Raw genomic sequence first — 17198 nt, forward strand, 5'->3', positions numbered from 1 at the left:
AGTATTTGTTTTCTTTCAACTACTTTGGCTGTGCTTGATTGAGCTTGCCTGGCACTTTTATTTGTATTTATTTCACCTTTATTTAACCAGGTAAGCCAGTTGAGAACAAGATCTCATTTACAACTGTGACCTGGCCAAGATAAAGCAAAGCAGTGCGATAACAACACAGAGTTACATATGGGGTAAAACAAAACATAAAGTCAAAAATACAACAGAAAATATATATACAGTGTGTGCAAATGTAGCAAGTTATGGAGGTAAGGCAATAAATAGGCTATAGTGCAAAATAATTACAATTAGTATTAATACTGGAATGATAGATGTCCAAGAGATGATGTGCAAATAGAGATACTGGGGTGCAAATTAGCAAAATAAATAACAATATGGGGATGAGGTAGTTGGGTGGGCTAATTTCAGATGGGCTGTGTACAGGTGCAGTGATCGGTAAGGTGCTCTGACAACTGATGCTTAAAGTTAGTGAGGGAGATAAGAGTCTCCAGCTTCAGAGATTTTTGCAGTTCGTTCCAGTCATTGGCAGCAGAGAACTGGAAGGAATGGCGGCCAAAGGAGGTGTTGCCTTTGGGGATGACCAGTGAGATATACCTGCTGGAGCGCATACTACGGGTGGGTGTTGCTATGGTGACCAATGAGCTAAGATAAGGCAGGGATTTGCCTAGCAGTGATTTATAGATGGCCTGGAGCCAGTGGGTTTGGCGACGAATATGTAGTGAGGACCAGCCAACAAGAGCGTACAGGTCACAGTGGTGGGTAGTATATGGGGCTTTGGTGACAAAACGGATGGCACTGTGATCTACGTCCAATTTGCTGAGTAGAGTGTTGGCAGCTATTTTGTAAATGACATCGCCGAAGTCAAGGATCGGTAGGATAGTCAGTTTTACGAGGGCATGTTTGGCAGCATGAGTGAAGGAGGCTTTGTTGCGAAATAAGAAGCCGATTCTAGATTTAACTTTGGATTGGAGATTCTTCATGTGAGTCTGGAAGGAGAGTTTATAGTCTAACCAGACACCTAGGTATTTGTAGTTGTCCACATACTCTAGGTCAGACCCGTCGAAAGTAGTGATTCTAGTTGGGTGGGCGGGTGCCAGCAGCGTTCGATTGAAGAGCATGCATTTAGTTTTACTAGTGTTTAAGAGCAGTTGGAGGCCACGGAAGGAGTGTTGTATGGCATTGAAGCTCGTTTGGAGGTTTGTTAACACAGTGTCCAATGAAGGGCCAGATGTATACAAAATGGTGTCGTCTGCGTAGAGGTGGATCTGAGAGTCACCAGCCGCAAGAGCGACATCATTGATATACACGGAGAAAAGAGTCGGCCCAAGAATTGAACCCTGTGGCACCCCCATAGAGACTATGGCACAATGGGAAAAGTCCCAAAGGAGCAAACCCCACCCATCTGCAAACCCTGTCCAACTCCACGTGGCTCAATAAAATGCTCAATAGTATTTGAAAGAAAACAAATAGAATTTGAACCCAGGTCTGGAATTCAGTAGTTCTGGTCGCTGGTCTGTCTATAGGCAGAGGCAGTAATCAGGCTCCAATTCCACCACAGCATCAGCTCTGTGCAGCAAACCAGACCAGGCAGGGGGACACAGAGTCTGGAAGGAATGCCTGGTCTGTCAGCACTGCAGGAGGCGTTTTTAACGGTTGTCACTTGTTACCACAGCCACAAAGTCAAAATTGGCTATATCTTGAAAATGATTGATAACAAACATTTAATTTAAGGTTAGGCATAAGGTTAGCAGTGTGGTTAAGGTTATGCTTAAGGTTAGGGTTAGGTTTAAAATTCAGATTTTTAGAAATAGTTAGGGTTTAGACATAATTATAACTTTGTGGCTGTGGTAACTAGTGACAACCATAATTAACCACTCAAAGGGGTCATGAGGTTTTCGAGAGAGTTTTTAAAACTGTAATTTTATTTATTGGAGAGAAAAAATGTATGGAGAGGATAAATGAATAACAAGATGAATGAATACATTTATTTTAATAGAGCTTGATGAAGGAACGAAGGGGAGATTTCTATCAATGATCGACTTCCCTCGTTATCATTAGTTCTACAACCATCACGGCAATGTGACATTAAAGTTATATGATCTATACATTATATCAAAGTCGTATGATCTATAGGAAAAATAAGCACCAGGAGAAAGCCAGGTTAAACAATTTCTACAGGACTGGTACTCATGATAACATACTTATGGCCCCAGTGAGCACATGGAAATAGAGAGGGAACGGGAGAGGGGGAGGGAGGGAGAGTGCAATCGTTCTCATATGTGCGCACAGACACCTGATACACAGTCCTGGTGGGTGAGACAACATTCTCTCTGAGTGACACAGATGTGCTCTCCGTCTGGTTAAGCTGGGATCGCTGATACGTAAGGAGAATGGGAGTGAGAAGGCTAATGTGTTTATATTGGGAGAGGGACATTAAATAGATCCATAAATCCATAATATTCTGAGCTAGACGCTGACTGTGTCTTTTTGGGAGATGTCTTCTGTCTGGTCTCAGTGTCTAATAGGACTACCACTCGTCATTGTAAATCACCTCAGTTTTTATTCCTCTTGTTATTACAGTATCATCCATTTTTGGGGGGTTATCTCCACTTTCCCTCCCTCACTTAGAGAGAAATAGGCCACACACACACACACACACACACACACACACACTGACTCAGAGTTCTTACTGTTGTCCTACCTGTAGAGACCAGTCTTTCCTCTCTTTTCATAATTCTACATTTTGTCACCAACACCTGTATTATTATTATTCACCTCACAATTTAATGATGTAATTTCCTGTCACTTCCAAAGTGCCTCTCCTGTTGGATTGGTCCGTCTGTGACCCCAAATCACCCCATCGTTGAGGCAGGTGTGCCCTGTCTTCCTCTCTTCCTCTCTACGTCCCCCTTCAGACCCTCCAAGTCACGCACCATCACTCTCTCCTTCTTTTCTCCCTCTCTTCCTGAGAGTTGATTCCTAAAACCCAGAGCTCTGTGTTTCTCTTTGTTCTGCTGCTAAGGAAAACATACCACTCATTCCTCATGTATGTACGTGTGAAAGAAAAATGTGTGGTGTGTGTGGGGTAGCAGGCTGGGCCCAGGTGTTGGGAGTGTGGATGGGCGATCGTGAGCAGTGGGAGAGGGCAGAGGACACACACACACACACAGCCCGAGGCCCAGATGCTGTGTCCTCTGTAGGCCCTGTGGTGTCAGCAGTAGACCTGCTCTCTGTAGGCCCTGTGGTGTCAGCAGTAGACCTGCTCTCTGTAGGCCCTGTAGTGTCAGCAGTAGACCTGCTCTCTGTAGGCCCTGTGGTGTCAGCAGTAGACCTGCTCTCTGTAGGCCTTGTGGTGTCAGCAGCAGACCTGCTCTCTGTAGGCCCTGTGGTGTCAGCAGTAGACCTGCTCTCTGTAGGCCCTGTGGTGTCAGCAGTAGACCTGCTCTCTGTAGGCCCTATAGTGTCAGCAGTAGACCTGCTCTCTGTAGGCCCTGTGGTGTCAGCAGTAGACCTGCTCTCTGTAGGCCCTGTGGTGTCAGCAGCAGACCTGCTCTCTGTAGGCCCTGTGGTGTCAGCAGTAGACCTGCTCTCTGTAGGCCCTGTGGTGTCAGCAGTATACCTGCTCTCTGTAGGCCCTGTGGTGTCAGCAGTAGACCTGCTCTCTGTAGGCCCTGTGGTGCCAGCTGTAGACCTGCTCTCTGTAGGCCCTGTGGTGTCAGCAGTAGACCTGCTCTCTGTAGGCCTTGTGGTGTCAGCAGTAGACCTGCTCTCTGTAGGCCCTGTGGTGTCAGCTGTAGACCTGCTCTCTGTAGGCCCTGTGGTGTCAGCAGTAGACCTGCTCTCTGTAGGCCTTGTGGTGTCAGCAGCAGACCTGCTCTCTGTAGGCCCTGTGGTGTCAGCAGTAGACCTGCTCTCTGTAGGCCCTGTGGTGTCAGCAGTAGACCTGCTCTCTGTAGGCCCTATAGTGTCAGCAGTAGACCTGCTCTCTGTAGGCCCTGTGGTGTCAGCAGTAGACCTGCTCTCTGTAGGCCCTGTGGTGTCAGCAGCAGACCTGCTCTCTGTAGGCCCTGTGGTGTCAGCAGTAGACCTGCTCTCTGTAGGCCCTGTGGTGTCAGCAGTAGACCTGCTCTCTGTAGGCCTTGTGGTGTCAGCAGTAGACCTGCTCTCTGTAGGCCCTATAGTGTCAGCAGTAGACCTGCTCTCTGTAGGCCCTGTGGTGTCAGCAGTAGACCTGCTCTCTGTAGGCCCTGTGGTGTCAGCAGTAGACCTGCTCTCTGTAGGCCCTGTGGTGTCAGCAGTAGACCTGCTCTCTGTAGGCCCTGTGGTGTCAGCAGTAGACCTGCTCTCTGTAGGCCTTGTGGTGTCAGCAGTAGACCTGCTCTCTGTAGGCCCTATAGTGTCAGCAGTAGACCTGCTCTCTGTAGGCCCTGTGGTGTCAGCAGTAGACCTGCTCTCTGTAGGCCCTGTGGTGTCAGCAGTAGACCTGCTCTCTGTAGGCCCTGTGGTGTCAGCAGTAGACCTGCTCTCTGTAGGCCCTGTGGTGTCAGCAGCAGACCTGCTCTCTGTAGGCCCTGTGGTGTCAGCAGCAGACCTGCTCTCTGTAGGCCCTGTGGTGTCAGCAGTAGACCTGCTCTCTGTAGGCCCTGTGGTGTCAGCAGTAGACCTGCTCTCTGTAGACCCTGTGGTGTCAGCAGTAGACCTGCTCTCTGTAGGCTGAGCTGAGTGACCGCCAGGCCCCCTACCCTCCATCTGAAACACTGTTTATTTGGGAGAGGGGAGAGAGGAGGGAGACTGGGGAGAAGGTGGGAGCTCCATAGTCTGATGGATATCCCTGGTCCCCCTGGCCTCTGAGTGCCCCCCCCCCTCCCTACACACACACAGCTGCACCACCACCACCACTGCTGAATTATGACATCATCACCATGTCTCTGAGACGCTACGAGGCATGCGTGCCATCGGATCTAGTATGGACTATGGGCACAGTGACATCATCAATGTCAGACCGTTAGATCTATGGCTAGCGTGTGTGTGTATGCACAGTGTTCTGTTTGATATTACTGCCGTTAATTTGCTTTCAATCCTAGAGCTGTCTGTTGAAAGCTGCTGTAATGGTAAATCACATTGGCTGTGTCTCAAATTGCACACTGTTCTCTGCACTGCTTTTGACCAGAGCCCAAGGGCCTCTGGTCAAAAGTAGTGTACTACGTAAGGAATAGGGTGCCATTTGGGATGCAGATCTTTTCTACAGGTCAGATGGAGGGTAATTTCGGCACCCAGAATGGAATCTTGCGTGTACATAGCTCTTTCACGAGAGCCTAGACACAGGGTGATAGGGGTGAGATTGATGGACAAACTCCATCGGTCATTTAGGTCAAGGGATGTCTTTTTAGATTTGATGTAAGGCATATGTTGCCAAGACGATATCTTTAGGCCTATTCTCTTTTTAGCAGTTTGTGACTTTAACCGAGGAAAATTAGAAAAGAGATCATGACAGTGGTGTGTGTGTCTGTGTGGGTGTGTATCTGTGTGCATGCTGGTGTGCCAGTGTGTGTGTGTGTGTCCTCTTGGCAGTGCGTCATTGTCCGGCCATGCTCCATTGGGCCTGTTCCCCAGCTCAGGCCTGGGAGGATCCTAAACTACACTGAGTGAAAAACAAGCAGTAGTAGTTAGCGAAGAGGGAGGCAAAGCCATCCACCCCTGAGCACTTTCATTTTCAATTACTAAGTCATTTAGTTGCTGTGGGACTATGACATGGAGTGGCTGTGCGTCAGTTATTACTAAGTCATTTAGTTACTGTGGGACTTTGACATGGAGTGGCTGTGCGTCAGTTATTACTAAGTCATTTAGTTACTGTGGGACTTTGACATGGAGTGGCTGTCTGTCAGTTATTACTAAGTCATTTAGTTACTGTGGGACTTTGACATGGAGTGGCTGTCTGTCAGTTATTACTAAGTCATTTAGTTGCTGTTGGACTTTGACATGGAGTGGCTGTCTGTCAGTTATTACTAAGTCATTTAGTTACTGTGGGACTTTGACATGGAGTGGCTGTGCGTCAGTTATTACTAAGTCATTTAGTTGCTGTGGGACTTTGACATGGAGTGGCTGTGCATCAGTTATTACTAAGTCATTTGTTGCTGTGGGACTTTGACATGGAGTGGCTGTAGAATGGCGCCGGAGAAGATGGCTGCCGTTTTACAGCCCTCTAACCAATTGTACTATTATGTGTGTTTTTCCGCATTATTTGTAATTTATTTTGTACATAATGTTTCTGCCATCGTCTATTATAACCAAAAAGAGCATCTGGATATCAGGACAGCGATTACTCGCCTCGTATTGGACGAAGATTTTTTCTTCAACGAGGCGGACGCAAAGAATATCCTACAGACACCCGACAAGGCCCAAATCCCCGTCATTCGCATGAGGAAGAGACGGAGATATCGTGGACGTAGGTCGGGGTGCCTTGTAAGGATCCGACGGCGAGCGAGTAAACTGCTGCTCCCATCAATCCTATTAGCCAATCTTCAATCATTGGAAAATAAATTGGATGACCTAAGATTACGGTTATCCTACCAACGGGACATTAAAAACTGTAATATCTTATGTTTCACCGATCGTGGCTGAACGCACTGACATGGACAACATACAGCTAGCAGGCTATACGCTACATCGGCAGGATAGAACGGCTGACTCCGGTAAGACAAGGGGTGGCGGTCTGTGTATATTTGTAAACAACAGCTGGTGCACAAAATCAAATACTAAGGAAGTCTCGAGGTTTTGCTCGCCTGAGGTAGAGTATCTTATGATAAGCTGTAGACCACACTATTTACCAAGAGAGTTTTCATCTATATTTTTCATAGCTGTCTATTTACCACCACAAACCAATGCTGGCATTAAGATTGCACTGAATGAGCTGTATAAGGCCATAAGTCAACAGGAAAACGCTCATCCAGAGGCAGCGCTCCTAGTGGCCGGGGACTTTAATGCAGGGAAACTTAAATCCGTTCTACCTCATTTCTACCAGCATGTTAAATGTGCAACCAGAGGAAAAAAAACTCTAGACCACCTTTACTCCACACACAGAGAATCATACAAAGCTCTCCCTCGCCGTCCATTTGGCAAATCTGACCATAACTCTATCCTCCTGATTCCTGCTTATAAGCAAAAACTAAAGCAGGAAGCACCAGTGACTCGGTTAATAAAAAAGTGGTCAGATGACGCAGATGCTAAGCTACAGGACTGTTTTGCTAGCACAGACTGGAACATGTTCCGGGATTCTTCAGATAGCATTGAGGAGTACACCACATCAGTCACTGGCTTCATCAATAAGTGCATCGATGATGTCGTCCCCACAGTGACCGTACGTACATACCCCAACCAGAAGCCATGGATTACAGGAAACATCCGCACTGAGCTAAAGGGTAGAGCTGCCGCTTTCAAGGAGCGTGATTCTAACCCGGACGCTTATAAGAAATCCCGCTATGCCCTCCGACGAACCATCAAACAGGCAAAGAGTCAATACAGGACTAAGATTGAATCGTACTACACCGGCTCTGACGCTCGTCGGATGTGGCAGGGCTTGAAAAACGATTACAGACTACAAAGGGGAAGCACAGCCGCGAGCTGCCCAGTGACACAAGACTTCCAGACGAGCTAAACCACTTCTATGCTCGCTTCGAGGCAAGCAACACTGAAGCATGCATGAGAGCACCAGCTGTTCCGGATGACTATGTGATCACGCTCTCCGTAGCCGATGTGAGTAAGACTTTTAAGCAGGTCAACATTCACAAGGCCGCAGGGCCAGACGGATTACCAGGACGTGTACTCCGAGCATGTGCTGACCAACTGGCAAGTGTCTTCACTGACATTTTCAACATGTCCCTGACTGAGTCTGTAATACCAACATGTTTCAAGCAGACCACCATAGTCCCCGTGCCCAAGGACTCTAAGATAACCTGCCTAAATGACTACCAACCCGTAGCACTCACGTCTGTAGCCATCAAGTGCTTTGAAAGGCTGGTCATGGCTCACATCAACACCATTATCCCAGAAACCCTAGACCCACTCCAATTTGCATACCGCCCCAACAGATCCACAGATGATGCAATCTCTATTGCACTCCACACTGCCCTTTCCCACCTGGACAAGAGGAACACCTACGTGAGAATGCTATTCATTGACTACAGCTCAGCATTCAACACCATAGTGGCCTCAAAGCTCATCACTAAGCTAAGGATCCTGGGACTAAACACCTCCCTCTGCAACTGGATCCTGGACTTCCTGACGGGCCGCCCCCAGGTGGTAAGGGTAGGTAACAACACATCTGCCACACTGATCCTCAACACGGGGGCCCCTCAGGGGTGCGTGCTCAGTCCCCTCCTGTACTCCCTGTTCACCCATGACTGCATGGCCAGGCACGACTCCAACACCATCATTCCCACAGGGGGTATGAAAAAATAAATAATGTATGCTCTAACTGTAAGTCGCTCTGGATAAGAGCGTCTGCTAAATGACTAAAATGTAAATGTAATTAAGTTTGCAGACGACACAACAGTGGTAGGCCTGAAAACCGACAACGATGAGACAGCCTATAGGGAGGAGGTCAGAGACCTGGCCGTGTGGTGCCAGGATAACAACCTCTCCCTCAACGTGACCAAGACAAAGGAGATGATTGTGGACTACAGGAATAAAAAGAGGACTGAGCACGCCCCCATTCTCATCGACGGGGTTGTAGTGAAACAGTTTGAGAGCTTCAAGTTCCTTGGTGTCCACATCACCAACGAACTATCATGGTCCAAACACACCAAGACAGTCGTGAAGAGGGCACGACAAAGCCTATTACCCCTCAGGAGACTGAAAAGATTAGGCATGGGTCCTCAGATCCTCAAGAAATTATACAGCTGCACCACCGAGAGCATCCTGACTGGTTGCATCACCGCCTGGTATGGCAACTGCTTGGCCTCCGATCGCAAGGCACTACAGAGGGTAGTGCGTACGGCCCATTACATCACTGGGGCCAAGCTTCCTGCCATCCAGGACCTCTATACCAGCCGGTGTCAGAGGAAGGCCCTCAAAATTGTCAAAGACTCCAGCCACCCTAGTCATAGACTGTTCTCTTTGCTACCGCACGGCAAGCGGTACCGGAGTGCCAAGTCTAGGTCCAAAAGACTTCTCAACAGCTTCTACCCCCAAGCCATAAGACTCCTGAACAGCTAATCATGGCTACCCGGACTATTTGCACTGCCCCCCCACCCCATCCTTTTTACGCTGCTGCTACTCTGTTAATTATTTATGCATAGTCACTTTAACTCTACCCACATGTACGTATTACTTTAACTACCCCGCACATTGACTCTGCACCGGTACCCCACTGTATATATAGCCTCCCTACTGTTATTTTATTTTACTTCTGCTCTTTTTTTCTCAACACTTTTTTGTTGTTTCATTCTACTTATTTATAAAAAAATAAATGCACTGTTGGTTAAGGGCTGTAAGTAAGCATTTCACTGTAATGTCTGCTCCTGTTGTATTCGGCGCATGTGGCCAATAACATTTGATTTGATTTGATTTGTGCGTCAGTTATTACTAAGTCATTTAGTTACTGTGGGACTTTGACATGGAGTGGCTGTGCGTCAGTTATTACTAAGTCATTTAGTTACTATGGGACTTTGACATGGAGTGGCTGTGCGTCAGTTATTACTAAGTCATTTAGTTACTGTGGGACTTTGACATGGAGTGGCTGTGCGTCAGTTATTACTAAGTCATTTAGTTACTGTGGGACTTTGACATGGAGTGGCTGTGCGTCAGTTATTACTAAGTCATTTAGTTACTGTGGGACTTTGACATGGAGTGGCTGTGCGTCAGTTATTACTAAGTCATTTAGTTACTGTGGGACTATGACATGGAGTGGCTGTCTGTCAGTTATTACTAAGTAATTTAGTTGCTGTGGGACTTTGACATGGAGTGGCTGTCTGTCAGTTATTACTAAGTCATTTAGTTGCTGTGGGACTTTGACATGGAGTGGCTGTCTGTCAGTTATTACTAAGTCATTTAGTTACTGTGGGACTTTGACATGGAGTGGCTGTGCGTCAGTTATTACTAAGTAATTTAGTTACTGTGGGACTTTGACATGGAGTGGCTGTGCGTCAGTTATTACTAAGTCATTTAGTTACTGTGGGACTTTGACATGGAGTGGCTGTGCGTCAGTTATTACTAAGTCATTTAGTTACTGTGGGACTTTGACATGGAGTGGCTGTGCGTCAGTTATTACTAAGTCATTTAGTTACTGTGGGACTATGACATGGAGTGGCTGTCTGTCAGTTATTACAACAACAACTGATAGTGCTGATAGATAATACGTTAATTCTGTTGACTGTTCTCCTGTGCCTTATTAAAGCTACTTGTATCTTCCTCTGGTACACAATGGCTGCCAGTAAGAATGAGGGCCAACACTGCTGCTTTCAGACAACACTGCCCTAAGGTTATGGCAACATTCAACACCAACCAAGGGAAGGTACTGTACAATAGACAGAGCCCAAGTCGTTCTGAGTTTGGCCAGAGTCCCAACTTCATGTTTTATTGACCCTGTCATCCACAGAGGAGAAGAGATGGCTATAGAACACAAAGGATTCTCTCCCTCGTCTGTTTATTCCATGCTTGGCTCTATCTCTCCTTCCCTCTCCTTTTTTGATCCATTGCTCCTATGATCTCTCCATTCGTCCTGAGCCCCTCCCCGTACAGCCATTCCTATCTGTCATAATATTCACCCAGAAGTAGCATGAGACACACACACACACACCGTACCCAGCAGCCCCTCCACACACACCGTACCCACCACCCCCCTCCACACACATCGTACCCACCAACCCCTCCACACACCGTACCCACCAACCCCTCCACACACCGTACCCAGCAGCCCCTCCACACACACCGTACCCAGCAGCCCCTCCACACACACCGTACCCAGCAGCCCCTCCACACACACCGTACCCAGCAGCCCCTCCACACACACCGTACCCAGCAGCCCCTCCACACACACCTTATAAGTACAAGTACTGTACCTGAATAAGGCATTGCCAAGGTACTGTACCATCTGAAAGATCCCCCTTTCATTGTGGCTGTGGTGTTTATCTTAGTAAGGAGTTATTATCAACTCTGTCTTTGTTTGGTGTCCACGTTGCTTAAGAAATATCTGGCTTGGTATATGTTCAATAATCCTCCAGTGAATGGAGTTATTTGGACCCCTACCAAGAGCCCAACACTGCTAAGTTCTCCATATATCTCACATATGGTGTTGGATACAAGGCCTGGTATGCTGCTCCGAGATATATTTCCCCTCCCAGAGATGTCTTACAGTACAATACATCTGAGGATTTCCTTTAAAGAACGCTTTATTGAAGTGTGTGTGTGTGTGTGTGTTCTCATGTGTGAAGCATATGTAGCAAATTCTACACGCTTCACAGTCAGGTGTAATAAATATAACTTTAACCTCGAGTGTGGCCCAAACACACAGTCAAACCTGTAACCATGATGATGATCTATGCACCATGCTACATTGATTTGGACAGGAAGATAGTAGGAGCAGAAGCAGCTACACACACACACACACAGCCTTGGCCTGGTGTGTTGAACTGGCTCAAGCCCTTTGTTTTGGTTTGGTTGTATACAGTGTGTTGAGTGGTATGATGGCCCAGGGGAGAGGGAGAGGCCCGACTAGGATTCCTTTCCATTGAAATCAATAGAGAACACATTTCCAAAGTCTAATTAACGTCCACCTCCCTGTACCGACCTATCCCCTCGCAAGGCCTTGAGCTTCTAGAATCGGTCAATTCTGACATTTCTTTACATGTTGAATTACTCTGCAACCAAGGTGTGTGTGTGTGTGTGTGTGTGTGCGCGCATGTACATTAGTGTGTTTTGACTATTTGATTGGGTGTGTGTGTGTGTGTGTGTGTGTGTGTGTGTGTACTTCTCTCTTTGAGTGTGTGTGTCATTTGTCCTCCATATGTAACCAGTGGAGGAAGAGCCATGGAGAGAAGAAAGAAGTGAAGCGTTTAGAGGTTAGGATAAGGGTTAAGGTTAGGAGATAGTTAGTTGAAATGTTACTGATAGTCTGTAGATAGTCTATAGAGCAGGGGTGTCAAACTCATTTTAGCTCAGGGGCCACATGGAGGAAAATCTATTCCCAAGTGGGCCGGACCGGAAAAATCATGGTATATATAACTTAAAAACAACAACTTCAGATTGTTTTCTTTGTTTTAATACGATCAACATACAACATAAAGCTGGAGCCTGAGGACAGTGTGTCCAAAATAGTACAAGCACAACATCACTATTAATCATAAACACCTCAAGTTATTTGAAAGTTCTGAGGACAAAGAACACACAAACACACAATGCCTCAGTGATTCACAGAAGTATATCACAGATCACAGAACTATATCAGGGTGTCATTTCTCAGGCAGAAATGTAGATAAAAATAATGAAATCCTGTTCCCCAAACAAGTGCAAGAACCACAGAGTCAAGAATAGGTTAAATATACAAATAAAATAAAATCAATTAAAAACAATAGCACATCAACATAAAAACATATAAACATAAATCTGAAAGCGTTGCTCAAACTCCCGTAACAGTCCCGTTATTTTATCTTTGAACCGCTTCATGTCTGCCACATGTTGGGTCGCGCACACATTTTTCAGACAGGGGAAGTGAGCTGCATCACCACCGGCAAGTTGCGTCTCCCACAATGACAGCTTCAACTTGAAAGAACGTATGCTGTCATAATACTGCGTGACAACTTTGTTGCGCCCTTGCAGCTGTTTGTTCAAGTTATTCAGGTGCTCTGTAACATCCACCATAAATGCAAGGTCCTGCATCCATTCTGCGGAATGAAATTCTAACACTGGTTTGCCCTTTTTCTTCCATGAACTGTTCAATTTCTTCTCGTAAATCAAAGAAACGCCTCAGCACAGCACCTCGGCTTAACCATCTTACCTCAGTGTGGTATGGCAGGCCATAGATGTGGTCTTTCTCTCTGAGAAGGCTGTTAAACTGACGGTGATTCAGGCTTCTGGATCGGATGAAATTAACAGTTTGGATGACCACCTTCATGACGTTATCCATCTTTAATGACTTGCAACACAAAGCCTCCTGGTGCAAAATACAGTGAAAAGTCAAAAATCACGTCCTCCATTTGCAGATTGCACTTTCTCTCTGAACTTTGTCACAACACCTGCTTTTTTCCCGATCATTGAGGGCGCACCATCTGTAGCCAGGCTGACAGCGCGGGACCAGTCCACTCCGACCCTGTCCAGCGCGCCCGACGAAGTGCGTGTAAAAATATCAGCTGCTGTCGTTGTATCTGTCATCGGCACCAACTCCACGAACTCCTCGGTGACGGTCAATGTGTCATCAACTCGCGGATGAAAATGTCCAGTTGTGCAACATCTGTAATGTCCGTGCTTTCATCAATTGCAACCGAAAACGCAATAAATGACTTTACTTTTTGCTTCAACTGGCTGTCCAAATCCACTGAAAGATCGGAAATCCCTGTCTGCAACTGTGTTTCTTGTCAGGCTGATATTTGCAAAAGCCTGCTGCTTTTCAGGGCACACAATCTCCGCTGCCTTCATCATGCATGTTTTTACAAATTCACCCTCACTAAATGGTTTTGAAGCCACTGCGATTTCATTAGCAATGAGGTAGCTAGCTTTCACTGCAGCGTCACTGATGTCTCGGCTGTGAGTAAACACAGACTGCTGTTTCTTCAGACCCGCCAACAGTTCATTCACCTTCTCTCTTCTCCGCTGTCCTTGAAAGTTGTCATATTTGTCGGCATGAAGACTCACATAGTGGCGGCGAAGGTTATATTCTTTCAGCACTGCAACATGCTGTGAACACACCAAACATACAGCTTTCCCATTCAATTCCGTGAATAAATAGGAGGATGACCATTTTTCTTGGAACACTCTGCACTCTGCGTCCACTTTTCTCTTTTTTGACAGAGACATATTGGGGCAATGAGGGTGCCAAAGCACATAATGTTAAAAGTAGAAGCCGTAATAAAAATCGCGGGCAAAACAAAGTAGCTCATTGGCTGCACGTGCTTGACCTACTTGCTCTGCCCCGGTATAAACAGTTTGCTTGCTTAACACAATTGCTATTGCGCCATCCAGTGGACGCAATTGGAACAGCAGTTTATTTTATTGAAAAATTGCAGCGCATTTTTATACTTTACAATTTAAAAAAAAAAAAAATCAAAATCATCTCGCGGGCCGGATTAAACCCGTTTGCGGGCCTGATCCGGCCCGCAGGCCGGACGTTTGACACCCCTGGTTTAGATGAAGAAGTAAAGATGAACCAGACCTGTTTCTATCCCCTCAGCTCTTCATCCCCAAACCACGAGGCTGGGAGTGTGGTGAGGAAGACGTCAGAGAGGAAGAGCGGAGAGGGGGAATAGAGGGGGGGAATAGAGGAGGGGAAGTGGGCTTGTAATTAGACCTGATAGGGCCCATATTTGTGATGGGTCCCACCCTGCACATGTGGAGAGCTCTGTGAGCTCATTTTCACGCCCATTTTCTTTAACCTGTTGGTTCAGTCTCATATGTGATGAATGGCCTTGGGGACTGCCTCACATTCTAAAATGGGGATGTTCCCACTTGCCATTTCCCACAGTGAGGCCTGGCCTGGCCTGCCACTCTAACTTTAATCTAGAAGCTCTGCACTACACGGCTGCTCGGATTTTCCCCCAGGTTTGTTTTTTCTCTCGTCCACTTGCACCCCCTGTTTTCTTCAACCTGTTGGTTCAGTCCCATACATGACAAATAGCCTTGGGATTCAACCATTTTCTTGGATGGGGGGTTCCCACAGTTCACAGTGAGAGGCCTTGTCACTCTAACTACACGGCAGCTCAGGTTTTCCCCGTGTTTGTTTTTCCTCTGCCTGCAACGAGCCGATTAATGTCGCTGTGCAAGCGCCGAGCGGTGACTACCCTGTTTAGAGACGTCACCACACACAGCACACACACGTGTAAACCCTCGCCTTATTGTTGCACAGCTGTGGTGTCACGCTCCTCCAAGGGTTGGCACAGCCACAGACGGGTGGTAGAAATGACAACAGTAAATTGGGGGGACAAGGCCGGCGGCCTGCTCTGTGGAAACTGTGCCTGTTCCACTGAGCCTGTTAACTCAAAGCCCAGAGGAGGCTCTCAATGTAACTGGAGAACAGTACACACACAAACACACACACACGCAGGCAGATATGGGAAGACACACACACACATACATGGATGAACACACACGCACAGACAAAGGCCTGCATTCATGCATAGGGGCCTCTGAGGAGGTCTGTGTTATTCAGCCTTAAAGATCTGTAGACGTATATGTTGTGACAACTATAGCTTCTGTACCGTTAAGCAAAAGCTAACCTCAGTTGTTAGTCATCCTTCCTCTTCCTTGACCCTGTATCAGTTTCAGGGCAGCAGCACCCCTGTCTAACATTGTCTAATGTTGCAACAATGTTGTTTTAACGTTCTAACAAGGTTGTTTTGACACCAATTTCCATGGTAGAAGTGTTTCAGTAACATAGAGACTGTCATAGCAGTAATAGAACCTGGTCTCGGGGGCAGAAGTCACCTAGTCTGGTTTATTAACAATAACAAGCCATTCATTCATTCATTCATTATTTCATTGGGACAACACCCGGTTTGTCCTCTGTGGATCTCTCACAAGCAGGACTAGAGAACAGTCTCTTGTTTCCCCCTCCACTTTGGATGAGTCAATCTGTCAGTCACTCTGTCGTCACTGTCCACTCCAGGCTGTCCTCCTTTGAGATGACGTCTCATCACTCTGAGATGACGTCTCATCACTTTGAGATGACGTCTCATTGTTAGTCATTATCTTTATGTTGATCTCACACACCATCCTTCCCTGTCAACAACACGTACAGTACCATTCAAAAGTTTGGACACACCTACTCACTCCAGGGTTTTTCTTTATTTGTACTGTTTTCTACAATGTAGAATAATAGTGAAGATATTAAAACTATGAAATAACACAAATGGAATCATGTAGTAACCAAAAAAGTGTTAAACAAGGTAGGGGTGGTATAAAGAAGATAGCCCTATTTGTTAAAATACCAAGTCCATATTATGGCAAGAACAGCTCAAATAAGCAAAGAGAAATGACAGTCCATCATTATTTTAAGTCATCAAGAACTTTGAAAGTTTCTTCAAGTGTGGTCGCAAATACCATCAAGCGCTATGATGAAACTGGCTCTCATGAGGACCGCCACAGGAATGGAAGACCCAGTGTTACCTCTGTAGCAGAGGATAAGTTCATTAGAGTTAACTGCACCTCAGATTGCAGCCCAAATAAATGCTTCACAGAGTTCAAGTAACAGACACTGCGTGAATCAGGCCTTCATGGTCAAATTGCTGCAAAGAAACCACTACTAAAGGACACCAATAAGAAGAAGAGACTTGCTTGGGCCAAGAAACACGAGCAATGGACATTAGACCGGTGATAATCTGTCCTACGTAGAGTAGGTGAACGGATGATCTCCGCATGTGTGGTTCCCATCGTGAAGCATGGAGGAGGAGGTGTGATGGTGTGGGGGTTCTTTGCTGGTGACACTGTCTGTGATTTATTTAGAATTCAAGGCACATTTAACCAGCATGGCTACCACAGCATTCTGCAGCGATACGCCATCCCATCTGGTTTGCGCTTAGTGGGAATATCATTTGTTTTTCAACCGGACAATGACCCAAAACACACCTCCAGGCTGTGTAAGGGCTATTTGACCAAGGAGAGTGATGGAGTCCTGCATCAGATGACCTGGCCTCCACAATCACCCGACCTCAACTCAATTGAGATGGTTTGGGATGAGTTGGACCGCAGAGTGAAGGAAAAGCAGCCAACAAGTGCCTAGCATATGTGGGAACTCCTTCAAGACTGTTGGAAAAGTAATTCCTCGTGAAGCTGGTTGAGAGAATTCCAAGAGTGTGTAAAGCTGTCATCAAGACAAAATGTGGCTACTTTGAAGAATCTAAAATATATTTAGATTTGTTTTTGGTTACTACATGATTCCATATGTGTTATGTCATAGTGTTGATGTCTTCACTATTATTCTACAATGTAGAAAATAGTACAAATAAAGAAAAACCCTTGAATAAGTAGGTGTGTCCAAACTTTTG

At 46.3% G+C, this 17198-nt stretch overlaps 1 protein-coding gene across 1 annotated transcript in view; it reads left to right on the plus strand.

The window, feature by feature from the left end:
• The window catches only part of LOC121551778 (coronin-7-like), a 248257-nt gene that overhangs the window by 67281 nt on the left and 163778 nt on the right, over positions 1-17198 (plus strand). The window lies entirely within an intron of this gene.

This window comes from Coregonus clupeaformis, chromosome 35 (genome assembly GCF_020615455.1).
Source record: "Coregonus clupeaformis isolate EN_2021a chromosome 35, ASM2061545v1, whole genome shotgun sequence".
Lineage (NCBI taxonomy): Eukaryota > Metazoa > Chordata > Actinopteri > Salmoniformes > Salmonidae > Coregonus > Coregonus clupeaformis.